The 13439-nt window shown below is 42.1% G+C and overlaps 1 long non-coding RNA gene across 1 annotated transcript in view; it reads right to left on the bottom strand.

The window, feature by feature from the left end:
- Positions 1 to 1945: 1945 nt before the first annotated feature.
- Positions 1946 to 13439, bottom strand: part of LOC308346365 — a 39243-nt gene continuing 27749 nt past the window's right edge. The window contains exons 3-4 of the long non-coding RNA XR_013967170.1: positions 5944 to 6056; positions 1946 to 2488 (exon numbers count right to left, since the gene is read on the bottom strand). This is a non-coding gene — a long non-coding RNA (uncharacterized lncRNA). The remainder of the gene's footprint in view (positions 2489 to 5943; positions 6057 to 13439) is intronic.

The following is a 13439-nucleotide window of genomic DNA, read 5'->3' as shown; positions in this document are numbered from 1 at the left end:
GGTATTAGATGGAATAGTTTCACTGCCCTATAAATCCTCTGTGTTCAGGGCACCTGGGTGGCTCAGGCATTAAGTATCTGCCTTCATCTCAGGTCATGATCCCAGGGTCCTGGCATGGAGCATCAAATCAGGCTCCCTGTTCAGTGGAAATCCTGCTTCTCCCTCTCCCACTCCCCCTGCTTGTCTTCCCTCTCTCACTGTCTCTCTGTCAAGTATATAAATTAAAAATCTTTAAAAAAATCCTCTGTGTTCTACCTATTCATCCCTCCCTCCTCCACAAAACCTCTGGCAACGTCTGACATTTTTGCTGCTCCAACCCTTTGCTTTTTCCAGAAGGCATATAGTTGGAGTCATAGAGCATGTGGCCTTTTCAGACTAGCTTCTTTCTCTTAACAGTATGCATGTAAGGGTCCTCCATGTCTGTTCGTAGCTTGAGTGCTCATTTTTTACTGATGCATAATATTGTATTGTCCGATATACAACAGTTTAACCAATCACCCATGGATGGCCATCTTGATCGGTATTAGGCTGTCTTCCTAAGTATGAATAAAGCTCCTAGAAACACTCACGTGTAGGTTTCCCTGTAAACAGAAATCTTCAACTCATATGGAACTCAGAACCACCAAGGAATGTGATTACTAGATCATATGGTAAGAATATATTTAGTTTTGAAAGAAACTGCCACCTTGTGCCCTTGGACTTCAACCCAGCTACCCTCTAGCCAAGTGGGTCATTCCTAACCATGGCATTTCTAACACATCAAGAATACAGGAGACCGGGGCGCCTGGGTGGTTCAGTGGGTTAAAGCCTCTGCCTTCAGCTCAGGTCGTGGTCCCAGGGTCCTGGGATCGAGCCCCGCATCTGGCTCTTGCTCAGCGGGGAGCCTGCTTCCTCCTCTCTCTCTGCCTGCCTCTCTGCCTACTTGTGATCTCTGTCTATCAAATAAATAAACAAAATCTTAAAAAGAAAAGAAAAGAATACAGGAGACCAATGGGGCAGTTTTTTGTTTTGTTTTTGTTTTCAGTAGTTTTAAAGTACATATTAGTTAGCAGAATACGTACTTAGCAAAGACAGAAACCCAGACCCCGCCAGACGCTCCTGGTAGACACCAAGACAAGAGCTGCCACCATTTGCAGGGAAACAGTGTCAACCATAAGAACATGAACTTGATCAAGCTACAAGGATATACTTTTTGCCTTGGCTACTTACTCGCTTTGTGACTTCGGCATGCTTCTGTTTCCCCAACTACAATTAGGCTCGGTAACAGTAACCAGATTCTAGGGTTTCTGAGAATTACTGAGATATCCCATACACATTTTGGCACACCACTTGGTAAAAGTAAGTGCTTAATAAATGTTCATTATTTTGTATATCTTCTTACAAAACCACCATCTTTCCCACAACCCCTTCCCAAACAGTCAGTATTCTTTAGGGATGATTCCGTGTAATAGTGCATTCAAGGGATCCAAAGACAGAACAATTTGATACATTATATAATCTGGTGGTGGGGGGGGGGGGGAATGTAGCCGCTAAAATAAAAAGAAATCAAAGCTAGAGAGGCAACGTCTTTAAGTGTGGAGGGTTTTGATCCACAGAATAAATTCCCTCACTTTCCTCTCACCCTGGATTCCCATTAGTGTTTTGCTGGCTCAGAACGCTCTGGGGTGAGTCCTAGATTATGAAATGCCCTCTCTCTGGTGGCCTGCCAAAGCCTGCTCTGCCGACTCCCAGACTAACCTGGCACCAGTAAGAAGCCGCCTCACCCCGAGGGCCTGACTAATGCTCACGTTTTTCCTCTCTCAGACAACTCCACAGGCGGGCTGTGTGTGGGGGGAGGGTGGCATTAAGCAATCCATGTGGTAATTTTTTTTTTCTATTTCTTTGGGCAATTCTTACATGATGACATAATGATATGTGCTAACAATGAAAAATAAATGCACTGGGGCTCTATCTCTTTGTACTGAGTTTATTTTGGAAATTAACAAACACACAAACAAGAAATCCTCTCCTGTGCATTCCTGATTCATAATCTATGGCTACCCACAATGCCCACACACTGGTGGAAACGGAAACATTTGAGGGCATCTACCAGCTGATTTGCCTTCATGATATCAGATGACAAGTTTTCCTGTTTTAACTGCACGGGCAGGGTTTAGGTGTCATGAGGTCAGAGTATATGGAATTTTTTTTTTTTTAACCAAGAGCAAACAATGAAACCTGATAACTTACTCAGGGCATATGGCTCAAAAGCAGGCATTCACTGATATGAGGCCTATCACATTAAGAAAGCCCCACACTAAGGGCAAATTTGGAGCAAAATCTTTCTGATTATCTGTAAAACTGAAATATGCCCAGCAGAGCTCAGAATCCTGCTGAGGAATTACAAACAGGGTAGGTTTGAAAAGTTGAACGTAGGACATGTGGGTCTGCTGGAGTCGTCCAAATCGATGGCCACAGCCAGGTTTTAAGACTGTCCAGCCCATCGGTCCTGTGGGAGGGAGAACAGGAAGAGGGCAGAGGGTCAGAATTAGCAGGGTCTTTCTTGTTCCTCTCTCCCACCCTACTCAAGGGCCTCACCATCCCAGCACTGCTTAGTGGGGTCATGAGAAAAGGAAGGGAAGAACAGAGGAAAGAAAGAAAGAGTCAGTCCCCAGAAGAGATATCCCACTACAAATTTGCTTTGAGTACATGCTGTGGCCCAGGGAAATCCCTCTTCTGTTCTAGAAACTCCTATGCATTTTTTTTCTTTTAAAATTTATTTATTTATTTGAGAGAGAGTGTGTGAGAGCAGGGTAGGGGCAGAGGGGGAGAGAGAGAGAGAGAGAGAATGAATCCTTAAACAGACTCCACACTGAGTGTGAAGCCCAACCCAGGGCTCGATCCCAGGACTCTGAGATCATGACCTGAGCTGAAATCTGGTTGGCAGCTTAACCGACTGAGCCACCTAGGTGCCGCTAGGACCCTCTGTGCCTCAAGGTCTAGTCCGATGAGTCTGGATCATGATTAATGCATAGTATCCAGATCAGACAACAGAAACCAACTTGAGCTCTGGGTCCATCCCATGCTCGCTCTATGACTTGAGCCCTTCTTCTCTAAATCTCACTTTCTTTGGCTGTGAAATGCAGATGGGATCAGTATCCTACCTTCCCTCCAGCTGCTGTAAGGGTCTCGGAAAGTAACAGGGCCCAGCGTGGTCTCTGATGCACAGTGAGTGCTGAGTCTAGGTTTTTACTGCATTACTGTTGCCATCGTTCCTATTTGAGTTGACTAGCCAGTTATGGATATTTTTCTGTCTAAAACAGGAAATAGGCAGGAAAAGGATTAGTCACAGCAGGGTTCAGCCATGGACACTAGAGCTGGGTATTTCAGTAGCCTCGGATGCCACCAGTGGTGCCACGTCTGCCATTTAATTCAGTTCAACAAATGCATTTTGAGAACCAGGGTCCAGGTGAACACCACATTACCCCTGCCTGACCAGCACTTGGCCTACCAGGGGAATTCCACCAGCACAACTGTCCAGTTAAAGTGATGTCATGTGAAGTTGGAGACAGTCCCTCAAAATAAAAGCCTGGCCTCTGAATCTAAATTAATAGATGTATTATCTTGATCCCTCTCCTCCCCAAACCAATATATATATATATAGTATTTTCATAATATAATTTCTGTTCAAAGTCTTTTGAAAATATTCTCTGCCAACTGCTTTAAAATATATCTAGGTGAGAGTTGTGTCCTAGATATCCGTTAAGGAAAACATGCTTCCAAATACACAGTTTGTCTGCTTGCGTCTGTCTGCCACTGTGTAGATACGGTTAAATTATGGCTGCTTAACAATTTGGCATACTGGGGCACCTGGGTGGCTCAGTGGGTTAAGCTGCTGCCTTCGGCTCAGGTCATGATCTCAGGGTCCTGGGATCGAGTCCCACATCGGGCTCTCTGCTCAGCAGGGAGCCTGCTTCCCTCCCTCTCTCTGCCTGCCTCTCTGTCTACTTGTGATCTCTCTCTGTCAAATAAATAAATAAAAATCTTTAAATAAAAAAAAAAAAAAAAAAAAACAATTTGGCATACAACCTCTGCTTCAATTTTCTTTCTTTTTTTTTTTTTTTTCTGGTCATGAAACGGTGTTCAAGCCAGAAATGAAATGATGGTGTGGGACCCTGCTCTGATTCCCCAACCAAGTTTCAGAATTTATTCTTGTATTTGTGGGTGCCTGGGTGGCTCAGTTGGTTAATCATCTGCCTTGTTTCTCAAGCGCTTGGTTCCTGGTCTGTGAGCTCTACTTCCGGCTTACAGCTTACCGCTTACAGTTGTACCTCAGTGCTTAGCACCATATTTGCATGTACTATGCGCTCAATAATCTTCGATGGGAGTAAAAGAGAGAGAAGACAGGAAGGCACAGAGGAAGGAAGGGAAGAAGGGAGGGAGGGAAGACAAATGAGACAAGAAGTGTGTCACTGTAGAGACATTCCTAATTTGTCCTTACCCACTCACTATACACACACACACGCATGAGCCTCTCTCCTCTGTTTTCCTCCCTCCTTTATTTTCCCTTTTTGACAGAAATACCAAAATTCAAACAAAGTTGAAGTCATTCCTGCTTCAGTGTTTACCCCAATTTGATCCTTTTTTTTTTTTTTTTGTCATTGTGGGCCCCCACAATGCAAGTATCTTTCAAAGCCAATTTAGTCAACAAGCATGAAATATCATGTCTTTCCCACACACATCTCAATAAAAATAAATGACAAAATGTGTTTTATTAAAATATAATTTTTCATCTACGTTCTGAAAATCTTACAAAAGTTTTAAGTCACCAAATAATTCCATCTTGACAATGACATTGCAAAACTAATAAAAAGAAGTCACCAGAAATCATACTATTTGTGGGTGCAGGTGAAGATGAGGCACATCTCAGCAAAAGTCTAGAGACAATGTGGTCTTTGGAGAGTCACTTTACTTATAATTTTATTGTATTAGTAACTAATGCCTGAAGTGTCCATTTACTTGATAAAGTGATGTCTATCTTATTTAGTAAAAAGTAGACTTTGTTGCACCCAGAAGATATCCAAACTGGAAAAGAGTTGTGTCGAACTCCTTCAGGACATTTCCCGTGGGATAAAAAGTCTCAAGCCATAGAGGGCTATAAGATGAGACCCTGCACAGTGTATGAATTAGATATTTTTTTTAAGATTTTATTTATTTATTTGACAGATGGAGATCACAAGTAGGCAGAGAGGCAGGCAGAGAGACAGGAGGAAGCAGGCTCCCTGCTGAGCAGAGAGCCTGATGTGGGGCTCGATCCCAGGATGCTGGGATCATGACCTGAGCTGAAGGCAGAGGCTTTAACCCACTGAGCCACCCAGGCACCCCTGAATTAGATATTTTATTTTATTTTTAATTTTTTTTTTTTAAGTAGGCTTCATGACTAGCTTGGAGCCCAATGCAGGGCTTAAACCCATGATGGTGAGATCAAGACCCACACTGAGGGGCACCTGGGTGGCTCAGTGGGTTAAAGCCTCTGCCTTCAGCTCAGGTCATGATCTCAGGGTCCTGGGATCGAGCCCCATGTCGGGCTCTCTGCTCGGCAGGGAGCCTGCTTTCCTTCCTCTCTCTCTCTGTCTGCCTCTCTGCCTACTTGTGATCTCTGTTTGTCAAATAAATAAATAAAATCTTAAAAAAAAAAAAAGACCCACATTGAGTTCAAGAGTGGGAAACTTAACCAACTGAGCCACATAAGCACCCCAGGGGATGAATTAGATAAAATTATTTCCAAGAAATTTTCCTTTGCTTTGGCAGATTTCTCTTTTTGTGTGCAAGAAATCAAGAAGAGAAAGAAAGAAAGAAAGAAAGAAAGAAAGAAAGAAAGAAAGAAAGAAAGAAAGAATAGCATCACCGAGGAGAACACTACACGTTTGCCTGCGTTCTTGTCGTCACCTTTTACTTCCTCACCTGAAGGAAGGTGGTGCAAGGATGTCAGGATTCCAGAGCAGGGCAAGAAACCGAGTGCAGGGTAGATTCACTCATGACAGGAGATTTCAAACGTTAGAATTATTAAATCTGGGCTGGAAAATAAGAGAGATTTACTTAGGCATTAAAGATCGGTACTGGCCAGTAAAACTGATAGATCCTTATTACATCGTCCCAAGAGAGACTGCGCTCCTCGGCATAGTTAATGCCAAGGAAATGTAAAGCAAGTTATGGAAAATACTTCTTCACCTGGTAGAATTCATTCTGAGGAATTTACTGCCACAGGCAGTCATGAAATCAATCACGGAGTTGGATTTTTCAAAGGGGCAGGATAATGTATGACCCACTCTTCTGGCTAGTTGGGAAGGATAGAAGCAATCAATTCGCCTGCTTCTAGGAGATCACAGTTGATTACAAGTGGGGTCAGTGAAAAGATGTCCCCTGCTCTTGATCAGGATAATTAAAAAGTGTTTGCCCATGCTCACTTGTCCTGGAAAGAAATAGGAAATAGGATATAGAGATCAAATGACCTGATCCAATATGACAAATGTTTTTTGACAGGGACGGAGCATTAAGGAACACAAAGATCAATCCAGGAACTAATTATAGGTCTTGCTAAAATATCTTTTCATCAAAGCATTTTTTTTTTCTGGTAATATAAATATTACATGATGTTTTTGTTTTTTAATCTGATTCTCTGACAAGTATTCTTGGAAGACATCTACCAAACCTGAAAACACTTAACACTCATGACTTCTCTTTTTCCCAATGGAAAAGCAGAGTTTAGTCAAAAGTTGTGAGTACACTGGAAATATGAACAAGACAATGGAAACTTTGATGTTGTCATGATGGTCAGTAATAAACTCCTTTGATAAAGTTATCACAGGTTAAATCCAGCATCTTTTTCTTTTGGAATCAGTATCTCACCTTTTTACCTTATTTTTCTTGGAAATGTGTAGTCTCTGGGACATCACTTGGCACTATAGCATATGTATGAAAAACAACATTGTGGAAGAAGACAAATACCATATCATTTCACTCATACATGGAATTTAAGAAACAAATGAAAAAAAGAAAAAAAGAGATAAAAGCCAAAAAACAGACTCTTCACTATGGAGAACAACCTGATGGTTACCAGGGCAAGGTGGGTGGGGATGGGGGAAAGAGGGGATGGGGATTAAAGAACACATTTATCATGACGATCACTGAGTAATGTACAGAATTGCTGAGTCACTATGCAGTACACCTGAAACCAAAAGAACACAGTACGTTGAAAAAGAAGGAGGAAGAGGAGAAACAGAGGCACCTGGCTGGCTCAGTACATACAGCGTGTGACTCTTGATCTCGGGGTTGTGAGCGCGAGCCCTACATTGTGTGTGGAGATTACTTAAAAATAAAATCTTTAAGGGTGTCTGGGTGGCTCCGTCAGTTAGGCATCTGCCTTTGGCTCAGGTCATGATGCCAGGGTCTTGGGATCAAATCCTGGGTCAGGTTCCCTGCTCAGCAGGGAGTCTTTTTATCCCTCTGCCCCTCCCCCCACCTCGTGAAGGCACAAGTGAGCTGTCTCTCAAAAATAAATAAATAAAATTTTAAAGAATTAAAAAATTTTAAAAAATAATAAAATTAAATTAAAACAAAACAAAACAAAGCAAATCACCAGACTTCTGGCATTCTAATTCACGGGCTTCAGAGAGAGACGCTAAAAAAGATATTTCAGGTGAGGTTGGAGCCTGCATTTTTGTTTGGGCACAAAAGAATTTCACACAATCCATGAAAAAGGGAAATTGTGAGCGGTACCTGGGTGGCTCAGTCATTAAGTGTCTGCCTTTGGCTCAGGTCATGATCCAGGGGTCCGGGGACCAAGCCCCTCATGCGGCTCTGCAGGAAACCTGCTTCTCCCTTTCCCACCCCTCCTGCTTGTGCTCCCTCTCTCGCTGTGTCTATCTCTGTCAAATAAATAAATAAAATCTTTAAAAAAAAAAGGGGGGGGAAATTGTGCTTTACAAAAATACAAAACAAAATCCTGGATGAGTCATCATAAAACCTAGTCTTTGAATTTCAATAGTGCAGTGCTGAAAGGGCATCATTGTCCCCTCCTGAGAACCAGGAAGTGTTACCTACTTTAAGGGACAAGAGCCTACCTAGTTGTATTACCTGCGTTAAAGAAAAAGCAAACACAAAGATAAGAGGCATCTGGAAGTTTTCCCATGATAAACCACCACAATTTGAAATAGTTGTTATAATCTGAACTTAAAGACATCCTTGTTTTCGTAAGTGTATTTTATTAAAACATCATCCTGACTAAAGACTAAAAAAGGTGGAAGTCTATATCTCCATGTCAATGTCAGAAAAGTTTTCTATCACTGGCCATGACACGGTGCTGGAAGCTCTCCAAGGCATTCCTGAGTCAGCTCATGGGACACCTCATCATTGTGGAGGGGAAAATCTCTGGAGCCACCCTAGGATGCTGGCCCTGCCTCTCATCCACTGGGTTACCTTGAGAGAACCACTTTGCTCCCCTTGCCTTGAGATCCGCATCTGGAAAATAGGTAGAACAATATAGCCTCTTCCATAGGGCTGTTGTAAATTTAAATCAATATCAAGTGGAAAAAAAAAAAAAACCCTTCCTGGTACATAATAAGTGTTTAGAAGTTGTTATTTTCCTTCGATCCCCAGAAAGCCTGGGTTTTAAGGGAAGTCCTGCTTCCCCTGGAAGAGAGAGAGGAACAGTGGAGGTCATTTCCTGTCTTGTGGATTTGGGAGTAAGAGAGTGAGACGTTTCCATGGTTACACTCCTCCCCCTTCCGCCCCCACCCTTTCCTCTGCCCCTTCTGCTGCCACATTTCTCCTGAATTCTGCACTCTGCCACCAGCTAGGTGTTCTTCCTCCCCCCGCCTCCTTCTGTCTGCTCTCCCCCACCAAACTCCAATCTGGCTCACTCACGCTCATCTATCACCCTCTGCTCAGATGGTCATCACTCCCCAGATCTGAGTTAGGTGCTCCTCACACACTCGCTCCCACGCCCCAGGATCCCATCACCACTGCTCACTCTCCACTTACTCTCCGTACCCACCATTAGAATGCAAGCTCCACTAGGCAGGGATTGGGTCTTGTTGCCCTCACTACTGCTCCCCACCACTGGGCTCCACTTCTGACATACTGTTCCAAGTCCCAAATGGCTAAGAGAGGCAACCAAGACAACAGAAGCCTGCCCCCCCCGCCACCGAAGAACCGTGCTTTCCGTTTTTCATTTGCCTTTACTCGGCCAAATCATGTGTTGATGGGGGTCTGCTTACAAGAAATGGCTATACCGACTATTAGATTCAGATCCAATGTGCCAGAAGAACCAATATCCAGGTTGTGTGGAACTAAGTGGTTTATTTTTTTTTTATAAAACTAATATTGGGGGGGGTGCCTGGTGGCTTAGTCTGAGAAGCATGTGACTCTTGATCTTGGGGGTCATGAGTTTGAGCCCCACAGGGGGTGTAGAGATTACTTAAAAACAATAAAATCTTAAAAAAAAATACTGGAAAATCTATAATGCATTCTGAATTGGAAAGGCTCAAAACAGAGTTAAATGCTCATGAATTTGCAGCCTTCTTTGGGGCTTAGTCTAAGAAGAAAGACTCAAATGGCTGTTGTTTTTACATAAATCTAAACTTAACTGTTCAATCATATTGCAGAGTTCACATTTATCTGCAAGGATATGCAAAGAATATTAACCTTATAATCTTTTTCTTTAAAGATTTTATTTATTTATTTGACAGAGAGAGAGAGACAATGAGAGCAAGGACACAAGCAGGGGCAGTGGGAGAGGGAAAGCAGGCTTCCTGCCAAGCAGGGAGCCCGATGTGGGAATCAATCCCAGGACCCCGGGATCATGACCTGAGCTGAAGGCAGATACTTAATGACTGAGCCACCCAGGCGCCCCTAACCTCGTAATCTTTTAAGTACAGATAGCATATACTTGGCTTTGTGGTGGGCAACTGGAATGAAAATAAAAAATAAATCAAGCAATTAGAAGGCAAGTATAGACTGATCAGAGTGCAATGGTGTTTACAATTAATTGATCACAGCCAGTTACAGGTTTCTTTGTTCTTTCTCCACTCCCACTACTTTACTTGAATAGAAGAAGTAGAAAAAGAGAAGAAAGAGGTGGAAGAGGAGGAGGGGGAGGAGGAGGGGAGAAGAGGAAGAGGAAGTAGAAGAAGGGGAAGATGACAAGGAAGAAGAAGACAAACATAGGAAACTGAGGGAGTTCATCAAGCAATTCACCCCCCCCCATTGCACCCATATCTGCACGTTGCAATTAACAGAGACAGAGACAGAAGCATAGAACACTACAGATGAATGATTCAGGTCCTTATTCTCTCTTTGTGATTGGGAGGTTAAAACTACATTTCAAGATACGTGATGACAACTCTAACAATAACTAGCTTATTCAAGCTGGGGTCATATAAGGAAACTCTGCTAAGCACTGTCCATGTATTATGCCATTTAATAATCACAGGAATCCTATGAGGTTTGGAATAATTATAATGATACAGATGAGTAAGCGATGAAGAACTGTGCCCAAGGTCACACACAACTAACAATCAGCAGAGCCAGTCTTCAAACCATTGGTCATTTGATTCCAGAATTTTCTTATTAGCTTCTAGCCTACACTACTGCCCTCACCCCATCTCAGATACTGAGATGCAGTGGGGAAAAGCTGAGGTCTGGAATCTGAAGATTTGCATTAATTATCAGCTTGAGTAGGTCACTCCATCTCAGTTTCATCATCTGTGGTATGAGAATAATCATATCCGCCCCACCTGCCTTCCACAGCTCCCGTGATGATCCGATGAAATAGTTTACATGCGAGAACTTAAGAAATAGGAATGTGCTATACAAATATCAGCTGATAGGTTTTATTTACCAGGGTAGTCTGTTGATGGATTTGTAGGAATTTAGTTCATGTTTAGGGAATATTTTATGTGTGACAGTCAGAAATGAGTTCTACCCAAACCAGATATGACAATTGGATGAAAATGATGGACTTTGCCCACATAGATACCTGGATGTGGTTTGAAAAAGGAAGTGTCTGTCCTATAGCCATGCACTCCAGGCTTGGGAAAATAGTAACTGGCCCCTACAGAAGAGTAGAACATCAAAGACAAGGTTCCTCTTCCGAACACAGTTGTGTTGGGACCAGAGCTGTTTACAGATTAAGCACAGGCAAATCCATTTGAATAACAGGGGTTTCCTGGAAATTAAAAAAAATGATCTCATCTAAAGAACAGACCAGCATTTCCATATTTATTTCCTTGGAGAAGACTGATCCTTTATAAGATTTCAAAATTTTGTTTTATAACCTATACATCTTCCCCCCAATATCTTTTTCCATAGGAAATGAAAATGCAAAAGACGTTATCCACTTCTATTACATTTCCGGGGAAATGTAGTGTTAAAGAGAAGAAGGTAATTTGAGACCCAAATTCATCCATCAGATTTTCCACCTATCCTTCGCATCATAACTCTTGTTGCTTTTCACATAAAATAATACCCTTGACTGCAATAATTTATTTTCTCATACTCAAGCATATCGTTGAGCACCCGAATAGATACCTTGTTGAATAGTTCTCTGTTCAATATCCATTCCCTCTTCAGGTAATAGTGCTTCTATTTTCCTTTAAGACACCAGCCTCTTTCTCTGTTCTCAGTCGTTAAGATTTCACTGGGGCTGACTTCACCTATTGTTTCCTTTGGTTGACCGGTGACCTACCCTGACCAGTCAAAGTAATGGTGTTTTATGTTTGCTTGTTTGTTTGTTTTTTGAAGGGACCCAATCAAGACTCTGGGCATTAATCCTGGAATGTTTGGTGCAACTACTGAGAAAGAAGCTAACCTTGTAAGATATCATCTTTGAGATGCTGGTAGTCATCGTTGCTGCCAATTGAAGAGAACTTACTTAAGGACAACCCAAAGAAAAGTGGAGCCAAAAGACAGATAGATAGATAGATAGATAGATAGATAGATAGATAGATAGATAGATAGATAGATAGATAGATAGATATTTCCTAAGGGCATTATTGGAGCACTTATCTCTCCCTTGTTCTTTCCCATTATGTGAGCTACTACATTCTCTTCTTGATTAAGCCATGTTCTAGTGAGGTTCTGTTACTTGCAGTGGAAGCAATCTCACTAGCCCACTGAGAGTTATCAGTTGTGCAACGTTTCTACGAATTACACGTTTTGTCCACCAGGACTCTGATAACCTCTCAGAAATAGGAAGAAGAGATCAAAAAAGAATTTGTGCAGCTGAGATTTACTCCTTTTGTTTCATTTTCTCTCTCTGTTCCTGATTATTCCAGAGTGTTGAGTGACAGTAACAGCAAACAGGCTGTTATACAGCACAGGCACAATGACAGGTATTCTTTTAATCCCATGTTTTTGGTATAATTATTACCCTCACTGTATCAATTAAGGAAACCAAAAAGAATTCCTTTCAGTGTTTCAAAAGACATCCAAGCCCTTGCAACAGAAGTTTAGCCTCAATGTAACACCTTCCAGATGTTAACAGGTGCTGTATCTGTACCAACATAAGAATCTAGACTTTGGTTAAGAGTCAATTATGCTCCTCATTCTGTCACTGGAAAGCTACTGAAATTTGGAGAACGTCACCTAATCATTCTTTCATGCCAGAAAATCCAGAATGCTAGAAAATAGGAAGGGGGAAGAAACCTAGCTTGTGCTCTAGTATTGATCTTAAAAATCAAAGCCTTGGGATTGTAGTCCTGTTCATTCACTGTGTGAGCTTGAGCATATCATGCCATTTCCCTGGGCATCTATAAAACCAAGTCAGTGATTCAACCTGCTTATCTCTGGTATGTTATGTGTGAAGCAAACAAGAAAATATATTTAAAAGTGATTTGTAGGGGCACCTGCGTGGCTCAGTGGGTTAAAGCCTCCGCCTTCGGCTCAGGTCATGATCTCAGGGTCCTGGGATCGAGGCCCACATCCAGCTCTCTGCTCAGCAGGGAGCCTGCTTCCCCCTCTCGCTCTGCCTGCCTCTCTGCCTACTTGTGATTTCTCTCTCTGTCAAATAAATAAATAAAATCTTTTAAAAAAGTGATTTGTAAAATTGAAGTACAATTTTTGGTACATGGAAGATATTATGACTACATCTAGTGTCAAAAATTTGCATTTGCCTGGTAAGAATATTTCCTTCTTCGTGGTACTAGGGGATATGGCTTAGAAATTCCCCAAGCCACAACCAGAAAATAAGCCTTGGCTGGGTGGATAGGAAAAAAAGAGAGAAAGAAAAGAAAAGAAGAAAAGAGAAGAGAAGAGAAAAGGAAAGAAAGGAAAGGAAAGGAAGATGGAGGAGAAAAGAAGTTAAGAACACAGTAAAGTCATCATTCTTCAGTCATACTTGATGATTTTTCTAGCTTATGCTATAGCTCGGCAACATTTTTATGCCATCAACTTCCATACAG

This window comes from Martes martes (genome assembly GCF_963455335.1).
Source record: "Martes martes genome assembly, chromosome: 7".
NCBI lineage: Eukaryota > Metazoa > Chordata > Mammalia > Carnivora > Mustelidae > Martes > Martes martes.
The sequence above is the reverse complement of the archived record's forward strand: the minus strand, read 5'-3'. Positions and strand labels throughout refer to the sequence as shown.